The 15,798-nt window shown below is 42.3% G+C and overlaps 1 long non-coding RNA gene across 2 annotated transcripts in view; it reads left to right on the top strand.

The window, feature by feature from the left end:
• LOC134485881 (uncharacterized) overlaps nucleotides 1-6,420 on the top strand; it is a 30,936-nt gene extending 24,516 nt beyond the window's left edge. Inside the window, exons 2-3 of one of the 2 annotated variants that reach the window (XR_015671291.1) lie at nucleotides 2,792-5,177; nucleotides 5,666-6,420. This is a non-coding gene — a long non-coding RNA (uncharacterized LOC134485881). Of the gene's footprint in view, nucleotides 1-2,791; nucleotides 5,178-5,665 lie in introns of those variants that run through there. The other variant, XR_015671293.1, reaches the window with a different exon arrangement.
• Nucleotides 6,421-15,798: the final 9,378 nt, after the last annotated feature.

The following is a 15,798-nucleotide window of genomic DNA, read 5'->3' as shown; positions in this document are numbered from 1 at the left end:
CCAGCCTATTGTCTTGGAGGGCCATTTGATCACTGTGTATCCTTTTTACATTTGAGTAACTTTTTGATTCTCACCATTTTTGGAGAGATAATAAGTTGTTTTTTCTCAAAAGGACTCTGGACACATGCACATGCATGGGTTCACATGCGCATCATCACCACAGGCAGTAAGACTTTTACCTTTAAAATGGAGTCACTTGAGCCACAGGTCATGCCAGTGTCTCTCAGTTGTTCCAAGAAGCCCTGCCTCCAGCCTTCAGAGATAAGGCTTTGTAAGAGCGATTTTTTCCAACCATGTCTCGCATTGCAAATTCAGAGGCAGGGTATCTCTGCACCGTGTTGCATTGCATATATAAATGGTACGGTTTGTCCAGCACTGCCCACATGGCACAGGCTGACAGTTATTTTATTCTTAAAAGTATAAAGGGTAGCACCTTGTGAATTTATCAAAGTAATTTGGGGCTGATGGGCATATTAAAACTGCATCAGAAAGACCAGGCTTGAGAACGTATTGAACACGCCAGACCAAGGAAATGGTCTGACACTTTTACCTAGACCCAACAAGAGGAGGCCACCTAGCACGTTGATGTCAGCAGCTCCCAACAACCTGTCCTCTGACCATTTCGTGGGTGCAAGGGATCCACAAACAGACGGCCGTGACTGTGCCACACATGCTAATTTGGTTCGGCTCTCACTGACTGAGCAGCTTACGTCTGCTGCTGTCTGTCTTCTCCAGCCGGGGCTCCTGTGCATCAACAGCCTGTACTGTTCTTCACCTCACTGGAGTGGCAGAGCTCGACCCCCATGTCCAGCTTTACTCTGGCCTTGCGGTTTGCTCCCCTCCCTCAAGAACAGAAATTTGTGATCTTTGCATCTGTATTAGCTTCCTCTCCCAATCTCTCAGTAAGGCCTCTCTGCGAGCTCTGCTGTAATCTCTTGGTAGCCATTTTCTAACCTACACAGATGTGCCTACACATACGTAAGTCCACGTATATAGACAGACCCAATTACTGGGTGATGCGTAATGTGAGATCAGAGAGTTAACATTAATAATGTAATTTGGAATAAAACATTACGTTTGCCAGTGGCTAGTTCTCAAGAAAATTGGGACGGATTGGCAAACGCAGCCAATGAAGTTGTGCTTTACTATCATTCAATACTTCTGACATTATTGAAAGACAGAAACAGGTCTACCTGCTTCTGGCAAGGAATGCTCATGGCACTGTCTTTCCTAAAACATTTCCTAAGACTGTGTTAGCACACAGGAAATTGGAAGATGCTGACGACCCTGGTGGAGATGGCCTTAGTTCTGCACATCTCTGGGCTGTGCTGGGTCACAGTTCTCCAGTAGTTGTTCTCTATCCTTTAGTTAGGTGAGCAAAATATTTAGGAATGAGCAAAATATTACGTACATGAATTTCCTCCTTCTCAGTAGGTAGCTAGTTTCCGGGCTCAGTTGATTGCTTGTATGCTCTATCCTTTCTAATTGCTTCTTTTCACATGAAGACAGCCTGTATGGACGAGTGTTCTTCTAAAATGCTCTTCCTTCACTGTAGCCTTTTCTCCATCAGGCCCATTCCTTTTTCATTTTCCTTGAGAGTTCCATTGCCCAATCTTTCACCACTAGGTGTCACATGTATTCACATAAATGCCTCCAGGGTGTAAAAACAAGCACTCATGCTCTGGTTCCTTGAGCTCGGTGGGGAGGGGCTTGACGACGCCCACTTCTGGCTGAGTGTTCCAAGGTCTCTCACTCTGCGTAAAGTCTGGCTGAGTGGGTCTCTCTATTTGCTCCCTGTAGTATTTGTTCTCTGTATTTGTGTAGGGAAATGTGATCAGGAGTTATGTATCACTACATTATTACCATTATCATATTATTATTATGTCTCTAGATTTTTGGTCTCTAATTGAAAGAGTATAAAAGCCAGAGGGGATGGAGGACACCAAGAACACAAGGCCTTCTAAATCCGAATGAGCAAGGCTCCTATGAAATCACAGAGACTGAAGCAGTGTACACGGGGCCTGCACGGGTCTGCACCAGGTCCACTGTGTTCGTAGTATGGCTTCCGGTTTAGTGTTTTATGAGATTCCTGAATGTGTGAATGAGTGGGTCTCTATTTCTTGTGCCTTTTCTTGGGTGTTTTTTTCTTCTGTTGGTTTGTCCTGTCCCACTTTGATGTGATAGTTTTTGTTTTATCTTATTATATTTCAATATTATCTCTTAGAAGCCAGTTCTTCTCTAATGAGAGACAAAGAAGGAGTGCATCAGCATGAAAGGAGTGGATCGGGGGAAACTGGGAGGAGTAGAGGAGAGGAAAACCATAGTCAGGGTCTATCATGTGGGAATGAGAAAATAATCTAAATAATCACTAAAAGGAAAAAATGAAATATGTTCTGGTTATCGTGGCTCACTATACAAAATCTTATACTGAATGCACTTACATTTTAGCTCACTTTTACCTAAGAGTCTCTCTCAGAATAGAAACAAAAACAAAACAAGAAGAAAAAAAACTAAAAAGAAGTCTTAAAATCAAGAAAAAAAAGCCCTGTTGGAAGTGTGTTGCATTGCATTTGAGCAACTGGAGACTTTAAGACACCATCTATTCTGTTCCCAGAGGTACCCTGCCACCTCTGTCACCCGTCTCCTCTGTCACCTCACTCTGTGCAGTTGCCAGGCAGCTTCTCCTATTAGCTGAGGCTCTGGGGGAGCACAGGAAACAGTGAGAGGCACCTACGCACTGGCTGCCATGAGGAAGCACGAGCCACTCTAATTCTACAGTTTTGTTTTTCAGGTAAAGGTGATGAGCTGTTAAAAATACTTCTCGGTTACGGCTTCCAGGCATGATCGATCCCACCCTTCGTTTGTGTTCGCGAAATGAGGCTTGGCGTGGCTTGCTCATTGTTCAAAGTGCATAACAGAAACAGACCTTTGACAAACATCTCCCGGGCTGCTGGACACAGCATGTTCTCGCTACATTCATTATTAGCAGTAAATCTATTCTGCGACTTTGAGAATGTAGTTACAGACTCTCATGAGATCATGTTTGATACTTTAGGAGTATTAGCTTCATAAAGTTCCTTGGCTCATTAGAATTAGACTTCAGACTGACCCAGCTGCTGAAAGACTAAATTGGAAACTAATTTGTTGGAACTTGGAAGGTGGCTAAACTATTTGAGATGTTCCACTGACAGACAAAAACAAAAAAGCAAATTAAAAGGTTGTAAAATCAAGTAAATTAGAGAGATAGGGTTGAATGCTTAACATCTAGTCCATGTTTGTAATGTTGTTTAGAATGTTGCAGACTGAAAACCCTGTGGTTAATAAACTTGATCACTTGTAGTTAAACTAACACTTTCTAAGTACGGTTGACCAGAAACCGTAAAACCACAAACAACATTCAGTGGAAAGCAGATTGTGAAATCTTGATTGCCAAAGTGGGAGAAGGTACTCACTGCATGTGTTAGCAGGATGTGACTCCCCTGTTGGAGTTTTAGCTCATATATGGTCAACATCTTAGTTATGTCCTTGTTGCTCATAGAATCGCTTTCTGACCAACAGCAAGATTCATGACTTCATCATCAGAGATGTGAGGTCTGACAAATTTCACTATGACTTCTTAGCCATTAAGTCTCGACAGCTGGCCCATTTAAAAATTGGCAAAGAGGAAATAAAGGTATCACTATTTGCAGATGATATGATACTATATGCGAGCAACCCCAAAAATTCTACCAGAGAACTTCTCCAGCTGATAAACAACTTCACCAAAGTGGCCAGATATAAATTAACTCAAATAAATCAGTATCCTTCCTTCATACAAATGATAAACAGGCTGAAAAAGAATTAAGTAAATGATACCTTTCACAATAGGCACAAATAATATAAAATATCTTGGGGTAACTCTAACCAAACAAATGAAAGATCTTTATGATAAGAACTTCAAATCTCTCAAGAAAGAAATTGAAGAAGATCTCAGAAAATTGAGAGATCTCCCATGCTCGTGGATTGGCAGAATTAACATAGTAAAAATGGCCATCCCACCAAAGGCCATCTACAGATTCAATGCAATCTCCATCAAAATCCCAACACAAGGGGTTGGGGATTTAGCTCAGTGGTAGAGCGCTTGCCTAGGAAGCGCAAGGCCCTGGGTTCGGTCCCCAGCTCCAAAAAAAAAAAAAAAAAAAAAGAACCAAAAAAAAAAAATCCCAACACAATTCTTCAAAGACATGGAAAGAGCAATTCTCAAATTCATCTCAATGGAAAAAAAAACCAAAAAAAAAAAAAAAAACAACCAAAAAACAAAAACAAACCCAGAATAGAGAAAATAATTTTTAACAGTATAAGAAGGCTAGGGGAATCACCATCCCTGACCTCAAACTATACTACAGAGAAATAGTGATAAAAACTGCATGGTATTGGTACAGAGACAGACTGGGAAAAATTTCACTAACTCCACATCTGATAGAGGGCTAGTAACCAAAATATAAAGAAATCAAGAAGCTAACCACCAAAAAACCAAACCAAAACAAGACAAAAAAAAATAAAAAAACAAAAAAAAACGAACAAAACAAAACAAACAAACAAAAAAAACCAACCCAAAACCCAACAACCCAATCAAACAATGGGATTTAGAACTAACTAGAATTTACAGCAGAGGAATCTTTAAAGGCTGAGAAGCACATAAAGAAATGTTCAAAGTCTTTAGTGATCTGGGAAATGCAAATCAAAAAGATCTTACACCAATCAGAATGGCTAAGATCAAAAACTTAGGTGACAGCAGATGCTGGTGAGGATGTGGAGAAAGAGGAACACTCCTTTGTTGTTGTTGGGATTGCAAACTGGTACAGCCACTCTGTAAATCAATCTGGAGGTTCCTCAGAAAACTGGAAATAGACCTACCTGAAGACCCAGCAATACCACTCTTGGGGAATATACCCAAAGGATGCCCCACCAGGCCACAGGGGCATGTGTTTTACTATGTTCATCTGTGATAGCCAAAAGCTGGAAACAACCCAGATGTCTCATGACAGAAGAATGGATGCAGAAAATGTGGTTCATTTACACAATGGAATACTCCTCAGCTATTAAGAATGAGAACATCCTGAGTTTTGCAGGCAAATAGATGGAACTAGAAAATGTCATCCTGAGTGAAGTAACTCAGACCCAAAAGGACATGCATGGTATGTACTTACTAATAAGTGGATATTAGCCCAAAAAAGTGCAGAATATCCAACATACAGTCCACAGAACTCAAAGAGTCAAAAAGCTGAAGGGCCCAAGTAAGGACACCTCAATTCCACTTGGGAGACAGAAGAAAGCAATCACAGGAGGGGGGAAGGTGGGAGGGACCTGGGTGGAAAAGTGGACAGTGGGAGAAAGAGGGGAACATGATCTGGTATTGGGTGGAAGAAAAGGACTGAAGTCCCGAGAGCTAGCAGAAAGAATGGAAACGGGCAACCCCGTAGGAGGTAGGAGGTTGGAAGGACACTCCATAATGCACCAGAGACCTGGAGGTGAAAGACCTCAGGACACAAAGGGGGAAACTCTAGATAAAATGCCCTTCAGTGGGGAGAGGGAACTTGTAGAGATCAGATCCAGCAGAATGTGAGGGATGGGGTTGCTGTCCTACAGTCAAAAACTCTGACCCACAATTGTTCCTGTCTGAAAGAACTGCAGGGATGGAAATGGCAAGGAGCCTGAGGAAAAGGAGGTCCAGCCACAGGCCCAAAGTGGGATCCAGCTCAAGGGGAGGCCCCAAGGCCTGACACTATTACTGAGGCTATGGAGTATTTACAAAAAGGGACCTATCATGACTACACTCTGAAAAACCCAACAAGCAGCTGAAAGAGGCAGATATTTACACACAACCAATGGACAGAAGCTGGTGAACCCTGTGGTTGAATCCGGTTAAAGCTGGAAGAAGCTGAGGAGGAGGGTAACCCTGTAGGAGGACCAGCGGTCTCAACTAACCTGAACCCCTGAGATCTCTCAGACACTGGATTACCAACCAGGCAGCATACACCACTGAGATGAAGCCTCCAACACATACACAGCAGAGGACACTCGGGTCTGGGTTCAGTCAGAGAAGATGCTCCTAACCCTTAAGAGACTGGAGGCCTCAGGAATTTTAGAGGTCTGGTGGGGTGGGGGGTGGGAGGATGGGGACATCCTTGTTGGGAGAGGAAGTGGGGAGGAGGTATGAGATGGGGAACAGTCAGAGGATAGACTGAGAGGGGTATAAAATTGGGAATGTAAAAAAAATTAAATAAAAATTTTTAAGAAAGATGAAAAACTATAAAAATGTAACATGTGTTATAAGACAATATTTTCACTGATTTTCTCCAACTATTTGTTTCCTTTGGTTACTATAAAAATTTTCAGTGTTACAGAGTCCAAGGCCAAATAAAATCAGACTAGAAAGGCAATGGTCCCATTTCCTGGATATTGGCATTATGGTTGTTACCAGGTGGTAGGAGCAGGTAATATATTCAAGATTAAAATACTATTAAGCATGATATAAAAGGTTGGATGTGCTTGTTTCTAAGGTTGCACGGAAGCAGTACACCCACGGACCTGCTGGCCATAGGTGTTTGCAAAGGAAAGCAACATCAGGCAGAACTTAGGGTACCATTTCACATGGTGAAGTTACCTAATTTGTGGTTACTTAAACACTTGGGCTATCCATAAAGCCTGTGGATAATCGTGACTATTTTACATGGTTTTGAATGTAGCTTAAGCTTAAGTGATTACTCTTCCTATGCACAGTGATTCCTTTTGACTAAATGCCACCATCCTGTAGGAAGAAATTTGGGGGGGGGATAGTTCATACATAGGCTGCTGACTACCCTTAAACTCACATGCAGTGTGGAGCCTCCTGCATTTGAAACTAGCCTCATCCCCAACTCTGTCAATCATGAAGACATGTATATCTCCTGTCACACATCAGAAAGGCTAGACAAAACAAAACAGAACAAACTAGAAAGAATGACCTGATCTTCCCTATCCTCAGAAGGTAACATGACAGAAGTTGCTTTCTTGTGAGCTGCTTCCTTTGCCCTATCTCAACCCACCAATTTTCCCAGACTTCTTCACTGTTGTCCATTCAAATTATTCTCACATAAATTTGGTTCAACAATAAACATTCTTAGGGTATCTTTCACGTACATTCTGAAGCTCAAAAAAAGAGTACAAGCATGAAAAGTATTGTGATAAGAGATTATAATAGTATGTTACTTTGGGTAGGTGTGGATACTATAACATATTTTACCTCAAATATAACAGTTCAGGTGTGATAGTTTACTAGTCAGCCATGTAAGAGAGATTTCAGATCCGTGAATAACTCTCTTCAAAGACAGACAAAAGATTGGACCTTGTGGGTTCAACTTCCTGGTACTGCTTGTCTGTACAATGTGAGTAGAAGAGTGTGAAGGCAATAGAGTCCTTCTCAATAGTTTTGATATGGAATATATATATATATGTATATATATATACACACACACATATATATACACATATATATGCACATTCTTATTTACTTTAGAAATAAGAGTTCATGTATGGCCTACTTTGGGTACATTGAGTTTGAGATGTGTTTTCTCTTTCTTCCCCCCAGCCTCTATATTTTTATTCTTTTATTGATCTAAAACATCTTTTCTAATTATTCACTTTACATCCCCTTCACTATCCCCTTCCCAGTCACCCCGCCCACAGTTCTTCCCCTTTTCTTCTGAGTGGGTAGGGTCCCACCTGGGTACCCCTCCACCCTAGCGCTTCAAGTCTCTGCAAGGCTGGGTGCTTCCTCTTCCACTGAGGCCAGGCAAAGTAGCCCAGTTAAAAGAACTTATCCCACATATAGACAACAGCTTGTTTAGGACCCACATGAGGACCAACCTCACATCTGCTACCTATGTGCAGGGAGGCCTAGGTCCAGCCTGTGTATGTTCTTTGGTTGGTGGTTCAGACTCTGAGAGCACCAAGGGTCCAGGTTAGTTGATTCTATTGGTCTTCCTGTGGAGTTCCTATCTCCTTCAGGACCTGCAATCCTTCCTCCTATTCCTCCATAAGAGTCCTGAAGTTCCACCTCCTGTTTGGCTGTGGGTTGTCTGTATCTGTCTGAGTCAGCTGCTGGGTGGAGCCTCTCAGGGGACAACATGCTCCTGTCTGCAGGTATAACACAGTGTCATTAATAGTGTCAGGGACTAGTGTGTGACTATGGGATGAGTCTTAAGTTGCTTGTCCCTCAGTCTCTGCTCTATCCCCCATGCCTGCAATTTTTATAGCTAGGATAAATTTTGGATTGAAAGTTTTGTGGGTGTCCCTATTGCTCTACTGGGGTTCCTGCCTAGCTACAGGAGATGGCCTCTTCAGGTACCATATCCCTAGTGTTGTAAGTTACAGCCATGGTGATCCCCATTGATTCTTGGGTGCCTTCCTTGTCCCAGGCCAGGTCTCATGCTGGAGATGTCCCCCACCTCCTTACTCCCATCAGTTGCAGATTTCCATTCATTTCCACAGTCTTCTAGCTATCTTTCCTGAGGCTTGTGGTTTCTAACCTGACTAGTTTTCTGGGGACAATTCTTACTGTGAAAGGAAATACATATATTTTGGAATGATTGCCACATTTGTCATAACTAATATCTAGTGCTTACAAATCTTTTACTTGCTTTGTTAAAGTCACACCGAGGTACTTTATATTACTTGGGTCTATTATGAAGGGTGTCGTTTCCCTAATTTCTTTCTCGGCTTGTTTCTCTTTTGTGTAGAGGAAGGCTACTGATTTATTTGAGTTAATTTTATACCCAGCCACTTTGCTGAAGTTGTTTATCAGCTTTAGTAGTTCTCTGGTGGAACTTTTGGGATCACTTAAATAAACTATCATATCATCTGCAAATAGTGATATTTTGACTTCTTCTTTTCCGATCTGTATCCCCTTGACCTCCTTTTGTTGTCTGATTGCTCTGGCTAGAACTTCAAGAACTATATTGAATAAGTAGGGAGAGAGTGGGCAGCCTTGTCTAGTCCCTGATTTTAGTGGGATTGCTTCAAGTTTCTCTCCATTTAGTTTAATGTTAGCAACTGGTTTGCTGTATATGGCTTTTACTATGTTTAGGTATGGGCCTTGAATACCTATTCTTTCCAGGACTTTTATCATGAAGGGGTGTTGAATTTTGTCAAATGCTTTCTCAGCATCTAATGAAATGATCATGTGGTTCTGTTCTTTCAGTTTGTTTATATGATGGATCACGTTGATGGTTTTCCTTATATTAAACCATCCCTGCATGCCTGGGATGAAGCCTACTTGATCATGGTGGATGATTGTTTTGATGTGCTCTTGAATTCGGTTTGCCAGAATTTTATTGAGTATTTTTGCGTCGATATTCATAAGGGAAATTGGTCTGAAGTTCTCTTTCTTTGTTGGGTCTTTGTGTGGTAAATGCTGTCCTTATCAGCGTTGCCTTGGACATGGTGCCTCTTCACAGCAACAAAAGCCTAAGATACTGTCTTACAAAACTCTGTTTAGTTGATTCTCAAAATCCTCGATGATCATCAGGAGTTAGGTTTTGCAAATGCTTGTCAGCCCATGAACTTTTTTCATCATGCAGAGTATGTTGTTTTAGTTTCTGGTGGTTCTATGACATCAAAGTAAAATCTTTAGAGTTGGGGTCACTGAGGGACTTCAGATGTGGGGACCTGGAGACAAAGCACCACGTGACAATCTTTTATTAATTGGAGGGTTGTTAACTTTCTCTTTTCCTGTTGCAGAAGATTGCAGTCACAGTGAAGCCCCTGACTCAGTATTTACTGAGTTCAAAGGAATCTGAGAATGTGTGTTATATATAAAAATTCCAGAGACGGTCTCAGGCCAATTGACTTGTGTTTTTCCCCTGTGGCTCCTGTGAAGAAGCCCTCTGCCTGGCTAATCCTGGATGCTCAAAACAGCTAAGGCTGTGGCAGGTGCTTTAAAAAGCTTATCAATAGAGAGGCTGTTGTTTGCTTCTCCAAAGAAACAGATAAGCTGCTATTGGCAAAAGAAACAGCCACGATTTTCTAGGTAGGAGAAAATACCAAAGCTAGATGAAAGCAAAGACCTATTAAGAGATAGTGTTTTATCAAAAGGACAATGAATTGAACTTCTAAAATGTTCTGAGATTTTATTCTAAAGGCCAATCATCCTAACGCCTCCATAACTTCAGGGGTGGGAAGATGACTCTATCATAACAGTTACACCAAGAAAAATTCATAGTGTTTCATTTGGTTGCAAAGCTTCCTTTCAGTTTCCCTTTCTCTTCAACACAGCCCAGGACTTTCTTAAAAGTCATGAGGTAGAATCAAGACCAAAGAATGTCCATCCATTCCTCTATGTGTGTGAATCAGCTGTGCGTATGCTAAAGCTTGACCTGTCTAGTTTTGTTTTATACTTGTCTCTGAATATGAGAAGGTTTACAAAAGTACAGCACGTCCCAAAGTGCCCCCACTCTTCTTTGTCTCCTTCAGTTGCCTTTGCTCAAAAAACGAATCCCGGGACTTCCATAGAGAGAAAAAGTTTTCCCCATTTCCTTGTACTATTGAATTCCGTCTGGCATGATCCATATACTTTACAGAAGGCTACTCCTGACACATTTAGCAAAAGCAAAAGTGAGAGGGCCTGTGGATGAGCTGAAGGAAGAGGAGCAAAGTGCTAGCAATTAAAAGTGTGTCATTAGTGCAGTGAGAATGTTGGTTTCGTTAAAAACCCAGTTACGTGATTATGTTTTTGTTTTTTTTTTTTTTTTTTTTTGGTTCTTTTTTTCGGAGCTGGGGACCGAACCCAGGGCCTTGCGCTTCCTAGGTAAGCGCTCTACCACTGAGCTAAATCCCCAGCCCCATGTTTTTGTTTTAATCCCACCTGCGGAATACAGGCCTGCTTCAGATTGTCCATAGCCTTTAACTTTGATTGCCTCATGCTCTGAGAGGGGCAGAATTTTTACCAGCTGCAGATAGTTTACATTTGGAGTTATGGAGACTCTTGAGAGGGCATAAATGTGAGAGCCCTGAGAGGGCCTGTGGGGGCTGCTGCTCCCCCGGCTGCTGCTGGTTCCTGCTGTTGCATTTGCTCTTTGGCTGCTTTGGCTGAGTTGCTGGATTGCTGGTTGAAGATATTGTGATGGTGAGACTGGACTTGCCCCTAGTCCTCGATGTCACTAGCCATCGAGTGGTCAAATAGATCTATGCTCCCTTCTCTCTAACCTGCTTTCTAGTGTTGGGGGATTGGAAGGGACTGGAGTGGAGCGGTAGATATAGGAACCCAACAAAGTAGCCAAAAGTGTGTTTATACATCAGAGCAGCCGTTGTCCATTATATAAATAACATATACATAAGTGGAGTCTTGCCTCTATTCTAGTATTATCTCTAATCTGGTTGCATTTCCTCTTATGGGTAATGCGTATGAGAAATCAGGTGCTCTAGAACAACAGTTTATGGTGGGTGTCTATTTAACAGCAGGCACATTTCTGTTACCGGGAAGGCAGCAGTAGAAATAGTTGTCTGCCTTCACATCCACTCAGAGCGCAGCTTAGGGGAGAAGGCAATTAAGCAGTAAACCAAACACAGTACCAACAGAAGATAACAGCTCTGAAGAAAACACAAAGCTGCACTTAGTACAGATCACCTTTCTCTCTTTTAAGTTGACCGCAGTGGGATTCAATTACAGGTTAAGGAGTGGTTTCAAATTCTAATACATTGGTTTTTGAGAGGTGGGACTATTTGTAAAAGTATGACGAGATTTCCTGTGCATGAGATCTAAGGCTTACAGAAAAAAACCAAATCCTAGGGAAAGCATATCGGGATGGTTTCTGGCTGCTCAGGAAGCTGTGTGTTGTGTCTGAGTCTTGACTGGGACCAGCCACAGCAGGCCAGAGGTGGAATCTTTTACTTGTAGCAAGATGTCGATGTTCAAAGTTTTAGATTTTGTACTGTATGGGTTTGAAATGTTCTTTCATTAACGTTGTGCTCCTTTGTACTTACAACCCAATAATTAACAATTAGATCTTAGAAGCTCTTAGCCCCTATAACAGATCACTGGCTTATATGAGCAGCCACAACTGTGAATACGGTTGGAGAATGGTCAAAAGGGAAGTGGTGTAGATTGAGGTCTAATTATTAAGACTGTAATTATTTTAAGTGAGCCTGTGAGGGCTATTCTGGAAAGCATTAATTAAAGGGGAAGACCTGCCTTTTGTGTGTGTGGTACTATCTTGGCGGGGGGGGGGGGGGCAGTGATGGGATGGAAGAGAAGGGGAAAGCCTACTACAGACATTGTCTCTCTGTCTGCTTTGTGAGTGCAGTCCCTGCTTACCACAGTGGACTGAAGGCGTGAGGGTAAATCAGTCCCCTCCCTAACTTGCCCACCTTAGGCATTTGGCAGATCAACCACAAAGCATGAGTCACACCTAACCGCAGTTGGAAGAGCACCAGGCCAGTAGTCAGCGCTGTAACCCCAAGCCCCTCTGCCACCACCCTTCTCCCGAATGCTGGAAAATGATCTCCTCCCATCTCTCTCCCTGTGGCTCATGTCACATACATGTTGGACTTATTTTCAGCACCAAGCCATAAGAGAACAATATCTATTAGATTTCTGCAACCTCTGTATCTTTAGTCCTACATACAAGACACAATTAAAACACGCTCCATCATCTTGAATGTTGGAAGAGTGCAACGATCTTTTAACAATACTCTCTGGAGACAATGACAGACAATTGTTGTTTGGAGAATTTTTAGCCCTCAAAACTTCAATATTATTTCTTTAAAAATCTTCTGAAATATCAGATTATGACAGTATCCAAAAGACTGTCACTTTGGAGCAAATTAGACCTTTTGATCTGGCATCTTCTTGACTAGTAGGCTGGGAAAGAAGAGCAATTCCTAAGATTTTTTTGACTAAAATTAAAATAAAATAAAAACATGTACATCTGGCCGGTACCTGCAGCCCTGGGCATTGATCTGAAGTTTATCTACGATCGCTCAGTTCAACATTTGTCTTTCAGAGAGATGTGGGAAGTTATGGATGACATGAAACAGTGGTCCATTTCAAGAATAAACCATGTTTGCAGTAGATGTGAACACACGACAACATTCAGTGGCCCCCAGTACTCCTGCTACTCAGGATAGACCCTCAGACCCTGGGCACTAGTGAGATGGGCTGGGCTGATGGGAAGAAGCCAGCCTCAGACGATTATAGACTTCAGTTTTCAGGAGAATGCGCTTCCTACATTCTGGAAACAGAAGAAGTACATACAATCCAGTTAGTGTGTATGTCTTATTTTACTGCCATTCCAATCACTTGTGTATGTACAACATATGTGTCACATGTCACAGATACAACATATTACATACAATATGTCCAACAGGAGCAGTGGGCTCAGCCCCATCATTATACAAGCTTTTATAATTTTAGTACAAAAGCCACTATGACTAAATGAAGAATAGTATAAATTAGAAGAGCGGATACAATTTAGGGACCTGGCTAAAGCAAGTGCATCCCAATCGTCATGGGGAATAGAAGTGGGCTGGCTGGCTTTTAGCACTGTAGCTGATGTTAGAACCCACGAAACTCTTACCTTATGCACTGCTGTGTTCTGAGTCCTGCCACCACCATGTCATGTTGTCCCTTGTTTAAAAGTGATCCCCAAACTAGGATTTTGAACTTGCTTGTTAGTAATATGATATGCTAGCTATCCTGAAAGCCTTCAACATTTTAAACAGCCACTGCATACATATGCTGGATAAAAGGGGAAAATACGTTTAATGCTGTGGCTAAGAGACAAGAATCTGGGTACTTTCAAAGTACCAGAGTAAACTCTGGCACCCTCTGTGCCGCTGAGCCATTGCTGGCCCATGTCACTGCCTCAAAGGCTTGCATGTGCATGCTGCCCCAAATCTCAGGAAATAAACATGTGGCCCAAGCAGGGTGGGGGAGTGTATCAATAAGTTAACTTTGGGCTCTTCAAATAGCCTTGGGGAAGTGGTGAGTGGGACTGAAACTGACTTATATGTGTCACACTGTTGTTCCTATCCTGGTCTCATAAAGAATAATAAGAGTGAACCTCAAAGCAGGTGCTCCGATGTGAGAACACTTTAGTCTTTCTGTTAACATCCTGGACGGATCTCAACTTTGATTTCGCTGAGAAAACAGTTTGAGGAAACAGTGAAAACTCCTGAAAACAGTGGTGAGGATTTCATCCAATAATTCTGGAACCCAGATTTGCTGGGGATGGGAGTTCACAGGACCCTCAGATTCTGATATTATCCCCTGTCTCCTTCCTCCTGAGAGTGGGGTAAATAGCATAATACCGGAGAAAATCACCTCCAGCCCCAGGCAGACCACAGTTTCATGAGTAATTAGACATTCTGAATCCTTTGATGAAAATGACTTTAATTTTTTAATTGTTAAATATTTAAGTATTCAGATTTAAATGAGCAATAGACATCCAGATGCCATGTGAGCTCACTAGCAGCATTGAACTTCGGAAAGTCCAAGGGGTTCTCAACTGTCTGCTTGTCTTTTCACTTCTCACCCTACTTGATAACCACTTAAACTTTCCTCCTCCATATCTGTTAGGGAACCCTGAGCAAATTTAATACCCCAGATATTCTAGATATCTGCGCCATTCTGTTAATTTTTTCAAGAGCTATAAACCACAGAATATTGTTTTAAAAATTCACTCCCTCTATCCAAGTTTGCCTTTCTCTTGTAATGGTAACACACCGATCAAAACCAACTCAAGCTGTTGGTGGGATTGCAAGCTGGTACAGTCACTCTGGAAATAAGTTTGGTGGTTCCTCAGAAAATTGGACATTGAATTACCTGAAGGCCAAGCTATACCACTCCTGCGCATATACCCAAAAGATGTTCCAACATATAACAAGGACACATGCTCCACTATGTTCACAGCAGCCTTATTTATAATAGCCCAAACCTGGAAAGAACCCAGATGTCCTTCAACAGAGAAATACATACAGAAAACAATGACTTCATGAAATTCTCAGGCAAATGGAAGGAACTGGAAAATATCATCCTGAGTGAGGTAACCCAGTCACAAAACAACACACATGGTATGTACTCATTGATAAGTGGATATTAGCCCAAAATATCGGAATACCCAAGACATAATTCACAGACACATGAAGCTCAAGAAGAAGGAAGACCAACGTGTGGATGCTTCAGTCCTTCTTAGAAGGGGGAAAATACTCAAGGGAGGAAATACAGAGACAAAGTGTGGAGCAGAGACTGAAGGAAAGGCCACCCAGAGACTGCCCCACCTCGGGATTCACCCCTTATACAGACACAAACCCTTACACTATAGTAGATGCCAAGAAGTGCTTGCTGGCAGGATCGTGATATATCTGTCTCCTGAGACACTCTGCTAGTGTCTGAGAAATACAGAGGCAGAGAGACTCAGAGCCAAATATTGGACTGAGCATGGGGTCCCCAATGGAGGAGTTAGAGAAAGACTCTAGGAGCTGAAAGGGTTTGCAACCCGATAGGAAGAACAACAATATCAACCAACCAGACCCCCAAAGAGCACCCAGGGACTAAACTACCAACCAAAGAGTACACATGGAGTGACCCATGGTTCCAGCTGCATATGTAGCAGAGGATGGCTTGTCTGACATCAATGGGAAGAAGGTCCTTGGTCCTGTGAAGGCTTGATGCCCCAGTGTAGGGGAATGCTAGGGGGTGTGGGGGGGGAGGCAGGATGGAATGGGTGGGTGTGGGTGGGAGCACTCTCATAGAAAGAGGGGGAAACAAAAGTTCCACCAGAG

The sequence above is a fragment of the Rattus norvegicus genome, chromosome 2 (genome assembly GCF_021556685.1).
Source record: "Rattus norvegicus strain SHRSP/BbbUtx chromosome 2, alternate assembly SHRSP_T2T, whole genome shotgun sequence".
NCBI classification, from domain to species: Eukaryota; Metazoa; Chordata; class Mammalia; order Rodentia; family Muridae; genus Rattus; species Rattus norvegicus.
This window is presented reverse-complemented; position numbering and strand designations above follow the sequence as displayed.